This window comes from Aedes aegypti, chromosome 2 (assembly GCF_002204515.2).
Source record: "Aedes aegypti strain LVP_AGWG chromosome 2, AaegL5.0 Primary Assembly, whole genome shotgun sequence".
In the NCBI taxonomy this organism is placed as follows: domain Eukaryota; kingdom Metazoa; phylum Arthropoda; class Insecta; order Diptera; family Culicidae; genus Aedes; species Aedes aegypti.
The window spans coordinates 202,557,218-202,570,991 of NC_035108.1; the positions used below are offsets into that span (position 1 = coordinate 202,557,218).

General features: G+C 42.7%; 2 long non-coding RNA genes across 2 annotated transcripts; both read left to right on the plus strand.

Moving 5' to 3' along the window:
- Positions 1–2,028: 2,028 nt before the first annotated feature.
- Positions 2,029–2,581, plus strand: LOC110675500. Its single transcript, XR_002499546.1, has 3 exons — positions 2,029–2,301; positions 2,365–2,430; positions 2,489–2,581. It is a non-coding gene; the product is annotated as an uncharacterized LOC110675500 (long non-coding RNA).
- Positions 2,582–10,199: 7,618 nt separating this feature from the next.
- Positions 10,200–10,775, plus strand: LOC110675501. Its single transcript, XR_002499547.1, has 3 exons — positions 10,200–10,525; positions 10,589–10,654; positions 10,713–10,775. It is a non-coding gene; the product is annotated as an uncharacterized LOC110675501 (long non-coding RNA).
- The last annotated feature ends 2,999 nt before the right edge of the window (positions 10,776–13,774 follow it).

Below are 13,774 nucleotides of genomic sequence, written 5' to 3' on the forward strand. Positions count from 1 at the left end.
AACTTTCCGCATTTTACGCTCCATGGCTCGCTGCTGCTGCTGTTGCTACAGTTTTTAGGAGGGAAATGTGCAAAATATGCGTCAAAAGCTCCTTACTTCTTATATGGGTTCTTATATGATTTTTGATACTTTATATTTATCCCTTTTGATATTATAAAACGAATAGAGGAAGAAACGATACGATAATACAGCGGAACAAGTTTGTGCAAGCACTAAAATATCGCTATTAATTTGTTTTGAGGTCGCTGAATTTATTCCGTTTTCAAAAATGCCATTGCAGATCTAGTTTCTGAGATATTGACTCTTTGAAATGCATTATTTATTAATTTAGGTTTAAGTTTACCAGCTTGTATGCTGTTTTATGTTCTACATTGATCACATATCATTCAGTTTAAATGTGCTAAAGAATTCTAAACAACAGAGTTTGTAATGCTTTCGGTTCTGGAAAGGTTCTTTTTGATGATTTGTAAAGTTCAATATCTGGCTATGTATAAGAAACAACACATTTTGTATGACATTTTAATATTATATCAGGAAATTTAATTCAAATTACTTTTCAAAAATAAGTTCAAGTCCTCTTTTGCATTTTTGATGTTTTGAGAACATCAACTTTGCGCTTGGGCTTCTTCCTTTTCCTGAAGGACAAATTATGTGGACAAATGTATAGTTTCAACAAATAGCTTCAAAAAAGCGTTTTGTATGCATCTCTCCATCTACTCCACCGCAAAATAAGTCCTTCCAATCGGTTTCCGTCCCACGTCAACCCGACTGCCCACAAAACCAGCGGCACAATAAATCATCCCTTCACTTCGGTAAATTTCAGCAACAGCTCTCCTCGTCGTCGGGTGTGAGTTTGTACGAAGGTATCTACGCAAGACTTTTGATTTGCAAACCGACAAGTTTTGCCAAAGAACAAATATTTTCCATTTAGGGATTTTATGAGCAGGGTAAGTGGCCAACGAACCGAAGACGCGAACCATCCTAGGTGCCAAATGGTTGACGACTACGGAGGGCACCAGCAGAAAAGCAGGAGGCCACACCTTCCGTCTCAGTTCCAGAAGGAAAACTAATTGAAAATGCATTTTACTTGCCAAAAGTGTTTCCTTTCATCGCTTCGATGAAATACTGGCTTCGGATTCGGCTGTTGTGGGACCGCATTTCTTGCTGATGCTGGTCTGCTTTATTTTTGTTTGCAGAAAAGTTTTCGTGAATTTTAAACGATTTATGATAACAAATGGTTGAGGTGAGAGAAAGAAAAACAAGTTCGAATAGACGTCATTCTGCCTCAGGTTGAAAATGGCAGCCAAATTGAAGGGCATTTAAAAAGGAGAATACTCAGTTTTTTATCAGAAAGTTGCCAATAAATTATAAGATAAAAGCAATAGTTTGGATATATTTTGCAATGAAACCTGTCAAAATAGCACTCAAATATATGTTCTCTACCAGTCAATTGATAAAAATGATCTAAGATAAAATAGTAATGAAAAATATAATAATTGTAAACCAATGCAAATTGAAATGTAATGGTGTTTGTATGTCCTGACTAGGCTTGAAAATGGGTTATCAGATTTTTAAAATCACTCCAGTGAATCAAATTGCCATCAAATCAGACGGAAAACAAACAGCAAAGCAAGCGCGCTTACATTCGTTTGTCCTAATATTTGCGGATTGGGATACAATCAAAAGAAAGCTTGTCATGACAATCCCAGGAGGCAACATTGTTGCAACCCTTTGAACGTGTGATTAATCAGTTATTTGAAACACAATCGAACTTGTTTTACGGATGCTGTTCGATATTGTGACAATGTCAACCAACACGGAGAAAGTTCTCGAAAATTGCAATGCAAATCCTAGAAAATCGCTGGGCACCCGGTGAGCGGTCATTGTCATATTCAGTTCAAGTGGTGATTTTTGTTGCAGAATAGAAAATGCATCTACATATGTGTAAAAACTAAGCTCGTAGATTCGATAAATTTCATATCAGAAAGTTCTTGGATGATTCATATTGTCAATGGCTGTTGGCGAACCCACTGTGCAGGTAACGCCAGCCGATGAGTGAGCTTCAGATACGCTCCAATCGGGAAAAAAGTGAAGTTTCGTAATACTGACAGCTATTCTCGACAAACGTCACTGAGATGGGTAGGACGAGGAGGTGATCAATTTGTGAGAAGAGCATAAGGCAGAACGAAGCTATTATTATAAGCAGCAGGTTGCAAACTACAATAGCAAATTACCATAACATCATCATTACTTGTGAATTTGAACCTATTTTTGCCACTAGTTGGAAGAATTACGTGAATTGTAGGTAGTACTGAATTATTATTATACCATACATAAATTTCTGAATGTGAATTTTTTAATCAGATCAAAGAACACAAGTATACCCACTTCAACCGAATAGTTTGGTTAGTTCGAGAAATACACCGAATTGTAAGTTGTATCACCCATTTGTATGAAACTAAAGCTAACTTATATAAATAAATTCCAGCTTTGAAGCTTCTCTCGATGCTACCAAAGAGGTGTTATACTCTATTCCAAACGAAGATTTCCCGAAAACAAAATCTTCAAAGAATTCGCGGTGAAGTTTAGACGTTTGCACGTTTTATAACAAACATTCTGCTGAAGAATGAATCCCACAGCGAACCATTGTATAATGTGTGATCGGCCTAACAATGCCGACAACTTAGTGCAGTGCGATCGATGCGATGGTTATGTGCACTTTTCCTGCGCGGATGTGGGCGATTCGATTGCCGACCCAAGTCGGAGTTTCACCTGTGCGAGGTGCATCGAAAACGACGAAGCTATAACTGTTTACTCACACAGAACTAGTAAATCTCATTCGACATCTACCAGTAGCCACAGTGAGGCCCGGCTGACACTCAAGCTCCAGCAACTAGAGTCCGAGAAGCAAAACCGTTTAAAACAGCTTGAAGATGCGGAGAGATTTCTGAGATTGAGACGAGAAGTTGAAGCCGATTTCGCTCAGCAAAGATTCGCAGCCCTCGAAGCTCAGCTGCAAGAAGAGGAAGAGAACCGCTCTACACGAAGCAGAGCGAGCTCCAGGGTAAGTTCCAGAGTAATTCGTGCTAATACCAGAAAGTGGATTGGATCCACCGACCCGGACAAGGGAGTAGCCACTGACGTCAACTTGCTTCCGGGTGGCATCGATGCAGCATCCGGAGAACCTGCCCAGTTGGGACAAGTAGATCCCATGTCGGCAAGTCTTGGGGACGGTTCTTTCCCCACGAACGTCATAGTTGGAGAAGAAGGATTACGATCCGAAGCAGTAGTTTACGAATCCATATGCAGCGTTAATATCCAGAGTGAGATGCCAGAGAATCCAATCAACACGACACCGGGTGCACAGAGGACCAGTTCTCAGGCGACGACGAACGTAGTACACAGTCAAATGCAGAATCCGACGCTTACATCGACCGAGGTTAGTTCTGCTGTCCAGCCGAATTTGTATACCATTCGCACTGGTGATGTCCATGCCGGTGCATGCAGTAGTGCCGTTAAATCTATGAGCACCCAGGTGAGCGATAGTATTAGCGTCTCAAATGTAAGATTAAAACCGATTTCCGAAAGCGTTCAAACAAGTACGCCGAAACAACAAACTAAAAATGTATCCGACCCTTTGATTCAGCTAGGAGCCAGATTCAGGGACAACAATATAACTCAGTCAGTATATCAGAATCAGGTATCCCAACACCGTCTTCCCTGTAGAGTCCAACAAATAAATGAACCGCTCTCACTGTCAAGTGTATCGAAACAATTAGGGCCAGTGCAGTGGCATAAGTCAAGTTTGTCAAAAGTGAAACCAAATCCTGGGTATCAGCTCGAAGTGAATACGTTTGAGTGTGGTCCGCCGACACAACATGAGCAGCAGTCGTTTGCAAGGAGAAATTCGCCAAAACTTCAGCATCCGTCGCAGCAGCAGCAGCAATTTGTCGGAAGGAGCGACTCGGGCCCACCGTCGCAGCAGCCATTCGTTGGAGGAAATCCGTTGCAGCAGCAGCAGTTTGTTGGAAGGAGATCAACAGAAGATGGGTCGATGTCGCAGCAGCAGTTTACCGGAAAGAGCACGTTACAATGCGAACCACCGCAGCAGCATCCGTCGCAGCAGCAGCAGCAATTTGTCGGAAGGAGCGACTCGGGCCCGCCGTCGCAGCAGCCATTCGTTGGAGGAAATCCGTTGCAGCAGCAGCAGTTTGTTGGAAGGAGATCAACAGAAGATGGGTCGATGTCGCAGCAGCAGTTTACCGGAAAGAGCACGTTACAATGCGAACCACCGCAGCAGCATCCGTCGCAGCAGCAGCAGCAATTTGTCGGAAGGAGCGACTCGGGCCCGCCGTCGCAGCAGCCATTCGTTGGAGGAAATCCGTTGCAGCAGCAGCAGTTTGTTGGAAGGAGATCAACAGAAGATGGGTCGATGTCGCAGCAGCAGTTTACAGGAAGGAGCACGTTACAATGCGGACCACCGCAGCAGCAGCTTGCGAATCCACCTGTATCGCTAGCAACGCAGAGACTGATGCATACTTCAAAGCCAAATACATTCCAATCAACAGAAAGAGTCCCAATACCTCCTGGTTTTGAAAGCTTTGCATTCAACCCATTAGCCTATTCTCAACAGTTGCGGCATTCGACACTTCAGCCTGAAACGGAACAGTTATGCCAAGCGCAACCCACGAACACTCTCGGGCATCAACAGAATCAAGTCACCAGTTCATCCGCTTCAGTACCCTCTCTTGAATCTCAACGGTATTCTTCGTCACTTCCGGTAGCAGCTCAAATACCTCCTGTAGCTCATCGTACATCCGAGTCGCAGTGCAGACGAGGAGGACCATCAGCAGAGCAGTTGGCTGCGCGTCAAGTCATCCCAAAGGAGTTGCCAACGTTCTCCGGAGACCCACAAGACTGGCCGCTTTTTCGCAGCTCCTTCAATAACTCAACCGAAGCTTGTGGATACAACGATGCTGAGAATTTAGCTAGACTCCAAAAATGTCTCCGCGGCCATGCCCTTGATAGTGTTCGCAGTCGTCTACTGATACCAGAGTCTGTTCCTTACGTAATGTCTATGCTAGAACGCCTCTATGGCAGACCCGAGGTTATAATCCATTCGCTGTTGAGGCGGATGCGCGAAATACCCTCTCCCAGGGGCGACGATCTCAGAACCTTGATCAAGTTTGGGATGGGCGTAGGGAATTTAGTGGAACACATGATCCTTGCAAACCAGCGACAGCACATTAGCAACCCAATGCTATTGCAGGAGATGGTGGATAGACTACCACCAAACCTGAAGTTGCAATGGGCATCCTACAAGAGAAATTTTCAGATTGTTGACTTGGCGACATTCAAGGATTTCATGATGGATTTGGTAACGATGGCTAGTGATGTGACTCTTAATGTGGATCTCGTACAGCACACCACGGGGAGACTGGAGAAACCTAAGAAGGAGAAGTTTTCGACGGAGAAATTGTTCGTACACCAGCAAACCCCAACGGCTCCTGAACTAGAAACCGTCAACCTTGTCCGTGCGGAGAAACCAGCTACCTCGAGTATTAAACCATGTCTACACTGCTGTAAAATAGATCACCGAATTGCGGAATGTCCTGAATTTCGAAAGCTGAATTTAGATGAACGTTGGAAAGTGATGAGACAAAAGGGACTCTGTCGAATATGTCTGATTCCTCACCGCACTTGGCCATGCCGCTCAAAACAAGAATGTGGAATCGAAGATTGTCGTATGCGTCATCACCCCTTGCTACACACCAGGAAAGCTGAGAGGAATGTACCTTCAAACTCGTCATCTGTTCCCAGAAATGTTCCTCATCAGCATCATCACATAGCAACATCTTACGCTTTACTACGATATCTACCAGTTACGCTATACGGAAACGGTAAAAGCGTAGATGTGTATGCGTTTCTAGACGATGGCTCTTCGTCGACTATGTTAGAAGCTGAGATAGCACACATGCTCGGGGTAGAAGGACCCAACGAGCCTCTATGCTTGGGATGGACGGGAGATGTTACAAGGATCGAGAAGGAATCACAACGAATCGAAATAACTGTGTCTGGAACAAATACTGAAAAATGCTTCCCGTTGAAGGCAAAAACGGTGGGCCAACTAAAACTGCCGAGTCAAACCGTTAATTATGAAGAACTCTGTGAGACTCACCCCCATTTGAAAAAGTTACCATTGACCAGTTATGTCGATGCCTCACCTCGTCTACTGATCGGTGTAGACAACGCTCGATTGATTAGTACGCTCAAAAATCGAGAGTGCGGAACCGGAGAATTGATTGCATCTAAAACCAGGCTCGGTTGGTGCATTTATGGAACGCACGTCCGAGATAAGCGGTTCGTAGAATACATCAACGCTCACATGGAACATAACGAAAAGGAGGAAGGGCTAACCGAGTTGTTCAGGCAGTTCTTGGCAGTAGAAGAGGCTAGCATCAAACAGAATCCTCAATCGGAAGAAGACAAGCGAGCTTTGAAGATACCCCAGACAACCAGAAATCGCATGAAAGTTCACGTTACAACTCGTTTATTCATACTAATTACATCAAACTCGCTAAACACCGCGGATAAACTCGTCAGATTGATGAGTTTCCTCGCATAAAACACTTCTTTTCTGAGTTCATTTGCACATTTTGTTTCGTCTCGAACACACGTACAAAGTAAGTCGGATCAATCCGTAGCAGCTGTCAAATCATCATTTGTTATCATAAGTTAAGTCGCAAAATATTGCAGGTTAGTTCGGTAGAATATTTATACACTCGCATTATATGTTATTATTCATCACATAATATATGCACGCATATCGCCTCCACTTTTGTACGTAGAAGGCCGTTTCGCAACATCTTATAAGTGAAATGTTGCACATATAGAGCCTCCAGGTGATTTCGTTATACGTACATTTTGGTTGTCTGGGACTCCAGGAAACAACGCGACGGGTCGGCCGGAGGTTTGAAACAGGGCTGCTTTGGAAATATGACGAACCTTGTCTACCCAACAGTTTCCCTATGGCAATTCGTCGAATGGAAGCTCTGGAGAGAAGGTTGAGGAAGGATACCTATCTGGACAAACAGGTGCGGAGACAAATTGAGGATTATGTCGAAAAGGGGTATGCCCACCGCATTACGGCACCAGAACTGGAGTCTACAGAACCGGGACGTGTTTGGTATCTTCCACTGGGGGTCGTACGAAATCAACGGAAGCCAGAAAAGGTTCGGTTGATCTGGGACGCAGCGGCACGCGTTGAGGGCGTGTCTCTCAATGATAGAATGCTTAAAGGACCAGACCTACTAACAGCATTGCCTACTGTCTTACTGCGTTTCCGACAGAAACAAATAGCCTTTAGTGGAGATATTAAGGAAATGTTTCACCAGTTTCTGATCCGACCGAGAGACCGACAATCGCAGAGATTTGTATTCAGGGAACGGGCAGATCAGCCACTTCAAATCTTTGTTATGGATGTTGCCACGTTTGGAGCAGCATGCTCGCCGTCTATTGCGCAATACTTGAAAAATAAGAATGCAGAGGAGCACGCGGTACAATATCCTGAAGCGGCAAGGGCCATAATAGAAAACCATTATGTCGATGACTATCTGGACAGCGTAGACACGACAGAAGAAGCGGTGAAATTAATAGAGGAAGTGAAGTACGTGCATTCCATGGCTGGAATGAACATTAGAAACTTTTCGTCCAATTCCACCGAGGTACTAGAGCGCATAGTAGAGACTAATGGAAATCAACAGAAAGCACTAACACCGGAGGCGAACGTAGAGAGAGTACTAGGTATGATCTGGCGGCCATCTGAGGATATTTTCAGCTTCGAGCTCCATTTGAAAGAAGAGATTCTTGAAATCGTCGAAAAGGATGAAGCTCCAACTAAACGCCAAGTGCTTCGTACGATTATATCCATTTTTGATCCGCTAGGATTGATCGTGCATTACACTGTGCATGGAAAAATCATCATGCAGCGGATTTGGAGGACTGGAGCAGATTGGGACGAAGCAGTTACCGGACAAATCCTGGAAGATTGGAAAAGATGGAGCAGCTTACTGGAGGAAATAAGTGAAGTTCGTGTTCCAAGGCATTTTTTCCTTAGCGGTGGAGCAACGCCGAGCTGTGAGGGAATCCATGTTTTTGTCGATGCAAGCGAGGAAGCGTACGCCTGCGTAGCATACCTTCGATATACGTACGGCGAAACCTCGCGATGTACATTAATAGCAGCAAGAACGAAGGTAGCGCCCTTAAAACCGCTTTCTATACCACGGTTGGAGCTGCAAGCGGCTCTTCTTGGAGCGAGATTGTTGGACAGCATCCTCAAGTCATTAACAATACCTATAGCTGTTCGATACTTATGGTCAGACTCAACAACCGTGCTTGCTTGGCTGAGGTCCGAAACCAGACGCTATCACCAGTTTGTCGGATTCCGAATAGGAGAAATTTTAAGCACAACCACTGTAGATGAATGGCGCAAGGTTCCGTCCAAGGTAAATGTGGCTGATCAAGCGACCAAGTGGAGAGATGGACCTAGCTTCAATCCCGAAGACTGGTGGTACACAGGACCGAGTTTTCTACGACAACCTGGCAATAATTGGTTGATCGAGAATGCCGAAACGTTTACAACGACGGAAGATCTACGTAACGTATTTCTTCATCACCGTGTAATGCCAGATCCACTCATTGATGTTGACCGGTTCTCTAAATGGGCACGGCTGCACAGAGCGGCAAGCTACGTAGTACGGGCGGTCAAGCTTTTTCTAGGATTGACAGCAAACGGTCTGGTAACACAGCAGGAATTGCAGAAGGCCGAATTCCTGATATTTCGACAAGTTCAGATGCAGGAATATCCAGACGAATATGCTACGCTTACTTACAACAAGAACAATCCAGATAAGGATGCGAAGCAAATCTGCAAGTCTAGTACTCTGTTCAAAATGTCTCCAATGCTAGATGAGGATGGTGTGATCAGGATGAACAGTCGTATAATAGCGGCGCCAAGGGTAACTAAGGATGCGAAGTACCCGATTCTTCTTCCAAAAGATCATCGGGTAACGAAGTTATTGATTGAAAATTACCACGAACGCTTTCTTCATGGAAACAACGAGACTGTTCTCAACGAATTACGGCAGCGCTTCAGAATTCCACAGCTTCGTACAGTTATCGCGAAAATAAGTAAGCAGTGTCAACATTGTCGAATATGGAAGGCATCTCCGCAGACACCGATTATGGCTCCATTACCAGAAATCCGGCTAACCGCATTCATAAGGCCATTCACACACACTGGAGTGGATTACTTTGGTCCAATTCTAGTGAAGCAAGGACGCAGCTCAATCAAACGTTGGATCGCACTGTTTACGTGCCTGTCAGTCAGGGCAGTCCACCTCGAGGTTGTTCACGGCCTGTCTACACAATCGTGTGTCATGGCAATACGAAGGTTTGTGGCGCGAAGAGGCTCACCAGCAACGTTCTGTTCAGATAATGGAACTAACTTTATTGGAGCCAGCAACCTACTGAAAACACAACTTCGGACGATCAATAACGACTGTGCTCTGACATTCACGAACTCTCACACGAGATGGCTGTTCAACCCTCCTCTAGCACCCCACATGGGAGGATCATGGGAGCGCATGGTAAGGTCTGTTAAGACAGCTATGCAAGCAATCGCGGACCATCCACGGCACCCAAGCGACGAGGTCCTCGAAACAATAACGGTTGAAGCGGAATCGATCGTCAACTCAAGACCGCTTACGTATATCCCACTGGACAATACGGAACAGGAGGCTCTATCACCTAACCATTTCCTGCTCTATGGAACCCAGGGCATCAACCAACCAGGTCGCGACATGCTGGTGGACACCACGACCTTGAGGGACAGCTGGAAGCTGGCGCAGCACTTGGTAGATACGTTCTGGAAGCGCTGGGTACATGAATATCTACCCACACTCACGCGACGTACAAAGTGGTTCCGGCCAGTAAGGCCGATAAAACCAGGCGATCTGGTAATCGTCGTAGAGGAAGGACGACGGAATGGTTGGCTGCGAGGACGTGTTGTGGAGGTCGTAAAGGGACGAGACGGTCAAGTTCGAAAAGCAATGGTGAAGACGTCGAAGGGTATCATCAACCGACCTGCGACGAAATTGGCACTATTGGAAGTGCAAGAAGCAGTTCGTGGACCAGAAGCAGAAAACGGTCGGAGCATACCGAAGCTACACGGGGTGGAGGATGTTGGCGAACCCACTGTGCAGGTAACGCCAGCCGATGAGTGAGCTTCAGATACGCTCCAATCGGGAAAAAAGTGAAGTTTCGTAATACTGACAGCTATTCTCGACAAACGTCACTGAGATGGGTAGGACGAGGAGGTGATCAATTTGTGAGAAGAGCATAAGGCAGAACGAAGCTATTATTATAAGCAGCAGGTTGCAAACTACAATAGCAAATTACCATAACATCATCATTACTTGTGAATTTGAACCTATTTTTGCCACTAGTTGGAAGAATTACGTGAATTGTAGGTAGTACTGAATTATTATTATACCATACATAAATTTCTGAATGTGAATTTTTTAATCAGATCAAAGAACACAAGTATACCCACTTCAACCGAATAGTTTGGTTAGTTCGAGAAATACACCGAATTGTAAGTTGTATCACCCATTTGTATGAAACTAAAGCTAACTTATATAAATAAATTCCAGCTTTGAAGCTTCTCTCGATGCTACCAAAGAGGTGTTATACTCTATTCCAAACGAAGATTTCCCGAAAACAATGGCGTTAATTTGTTGTTGCCAATAAGATGCTTTGTAAAACGAGGTTTAAGTGTACCCAATTTTTGCTTGTTTCAAATAAATTTATAAACTGCTTACGGATAAACTAGTCATAGTTATCAGCTTCCTTGGTCGTGATAATATATTGCCCGATAAAAATTCCCTTTAGACTTGGTAATACATTTGATTCTTGTTCGGAGTTAATCGGCACATCAAGCCACCTGTTGTTTCAGACATTTGAGAATTAATTGCCAGGTAAAGAGTTCAGCTTATCATCGTTGATTGATATAATACCTCATCACTAATCTGCTCGAAGCCTAACGAGTATGCAACAAGTTCCGATAAACAACCTGGTACAGGCTGAGACAAATTATCTCTAGACCACCTCCTCGGCGTTGAAAGGATGCATTCATTATTCATTATTGATAGATATAAGAGGATATTACCGGCATCAAGTGCAAATCCCATTCATTGGCCTGCTTGGCGTGACGAGAGCCAGGGTGGAAAAACATCATCCGATCCGAGGTTATCACCATGGCTACAAATAGCATCTCTCAAAGCGAGCATAACAAGCGATCAACTGATGATGGCCACGATTGGCACACGACAGCATCTCCACAAGTTTGTTGCGAGAAGACGCCATTGTCAAGTGCATGTTCAACAATGATGGCGCTTTTTATCCTAGAATACAATACCTCGAACCGAGGCTAATGAAGCCTAAGAAAGAGAGAAGCAATTAGTGGTTGTGGGATATTTCTATGAAATTGTACAGGTATATAATATTGTATAATGTGTTTTCCCAGAGTAATAGGTGATATAATATGTAATTCATCACATAAGTAAATATTCCAAGTATCACCCGTGTTATAATCAAATGCACTCTCAATTCGAATGTTTTTTTTTTTTACAAAGTCGCAAAAACAAAATTGAAATTGATCTCTGGTTTTGTAATAATAAAGTAATAACAAGGAAGTGTTTAGTAGAGCATTGCAACAACACATACAACAAACAGTATGAACTCAAAAACTTGAACTTTTTCGGTTTTCGCGCGACTAGCAACTTAGAAAACAGTGATTTTATCTTAGCCCTTTGCTGCCTCTCTGGGAATTGACCGAAAACAGCATCATCTGTTGCGTAAGCCTGGGTTGAATAACTATTTTATAGTTTTCAAACTATTCAATTTTGTATACTTTATTCAATTTCAGTTGCATTTCAACTATGAAACGGAGATATATCTTTCCACTGATGGAGGGAGATTACTTCTATTACCGTTACATTACATGTAACAAGAAGAACCACAAATTATAGGCCCTAAAGAGCAATTATTTTGTTACATAATCGTATCACACCGCAACTTAAACCATAGCCACATTTTTGTTGAATCCGTCACGATAGCAATACTTTTCTCGCCTCAAAACATGTTTGTTTATTTTGCTTGATAGGTTGACGATTTGACGGTTCAATCGGTAGACTTGGTTTCAGTCTTCGCGCAACTCTCCATTCATAGTCTCTGGTTTTGACTTCATACTGTTTTCAGTGCTCGATTTTTTTCCTAAATATTTATTTATGTGCACGTTTAACCATGTGCAAAATATACATTCTCTTTATTCGATGAACGTAAGTTTGTTTTGCATAATCATTACAATTTGGTCATATTTATCTATGAGGATGTGAAATTCCACTTCAGGTTGAACGATTATTTTGAAATTATATCAATAACCTCCTATAACATATCTGGTAGAATTGGAAAAAAACAGTAGCAATTGAGACCTGTTCACCATGCTTACCTTATTAAGAATATTTAACAGCAATGTGTCTATAGGAAGTTATTCGAGGCTTGTAATGAAAGCACCAGTCATCGCTTTGTTTGTCTGATGGTTTGAAAGAAATATTATTCATTGCTTGGCAATGTGATCAATAAAGTCGGAGATATTACTCTGTTTTACGCACATTTGGTAACCCTTAAAAGGGCCAACGGCTTTGTAAGCTCGGATGCTGTCATAGATGAATAGCACTACAGGATGTTATCAGTTGTTTGCCGAGGTTTATTATTTTCTGAAAACTTGAAAAGAGCTTAAAGCCAACTCAACGCAAGTCCGCTCGAAGCGTGCCGTGTGTATTCCTCTTCCGACGTCACAAACAGAACTGTGACTCAGGTGCAAACGCAAAACGAGAATGACTCGCTCGACCAGGGATGCCACTTTGTATTGAAAAATGTCTGGCAAATTCAAAATAAAAAGTCTTGCAAAATCTGGCACCTTTGTGAAGGAATGCTATCGGATCCATATTATGACCTTTAAAAAAATAATACAACATAGAAAACTAAACAACAAATTGATTTTAGTTCACTTGATTTAAAACTTCTGATAAGAGTGAAACTTGAACAAGTGCTTTGTGAATGCGTGATGCTATATTTTGCTATATTATAAAACTTATGATAATTACAAATACAAAATTATGTTTCCACCAATGATTACGAGGTATTTCACTCTATCATGTTAAGATGTATAGCCAAAACGATGAATCCGTGAGAAAACTCCGCCAGGCGTGGCCAGATGATTGATTTCAAAAATCTACATTAGTCTGATAAACGAAAATCACGCTCCAATAGAGTTAATCTGGATATGGTCAACATAGTACAAATATGGGTGAAGCAATATGAAAGGTATGGAAAATAGTCAAAGTACGTTCAATGACAATAAATTTAAACGTTTAAACTATCAATCATTATTTTTTAATAGAATATTCTGTGGGCTGGAGCTGGAAAATGTGATTGAATACAGAAAGTTATACAAAAACAAAACACTGAAGACTTATTGAACATTGGAGTTTCGTCTGCATAACGAATATTTCTGCCTTCTGATATTTACGCCACTGTATGTGTTTTTATAAGCGCCAAAATAATGTTAATAAGTTTCTTATTTTTTTACTTATGACTGTCTGGCTGGATTTGAAAAAGTTTTGCAAAATGAGCAGTCTGCCTTTTTGTCTTT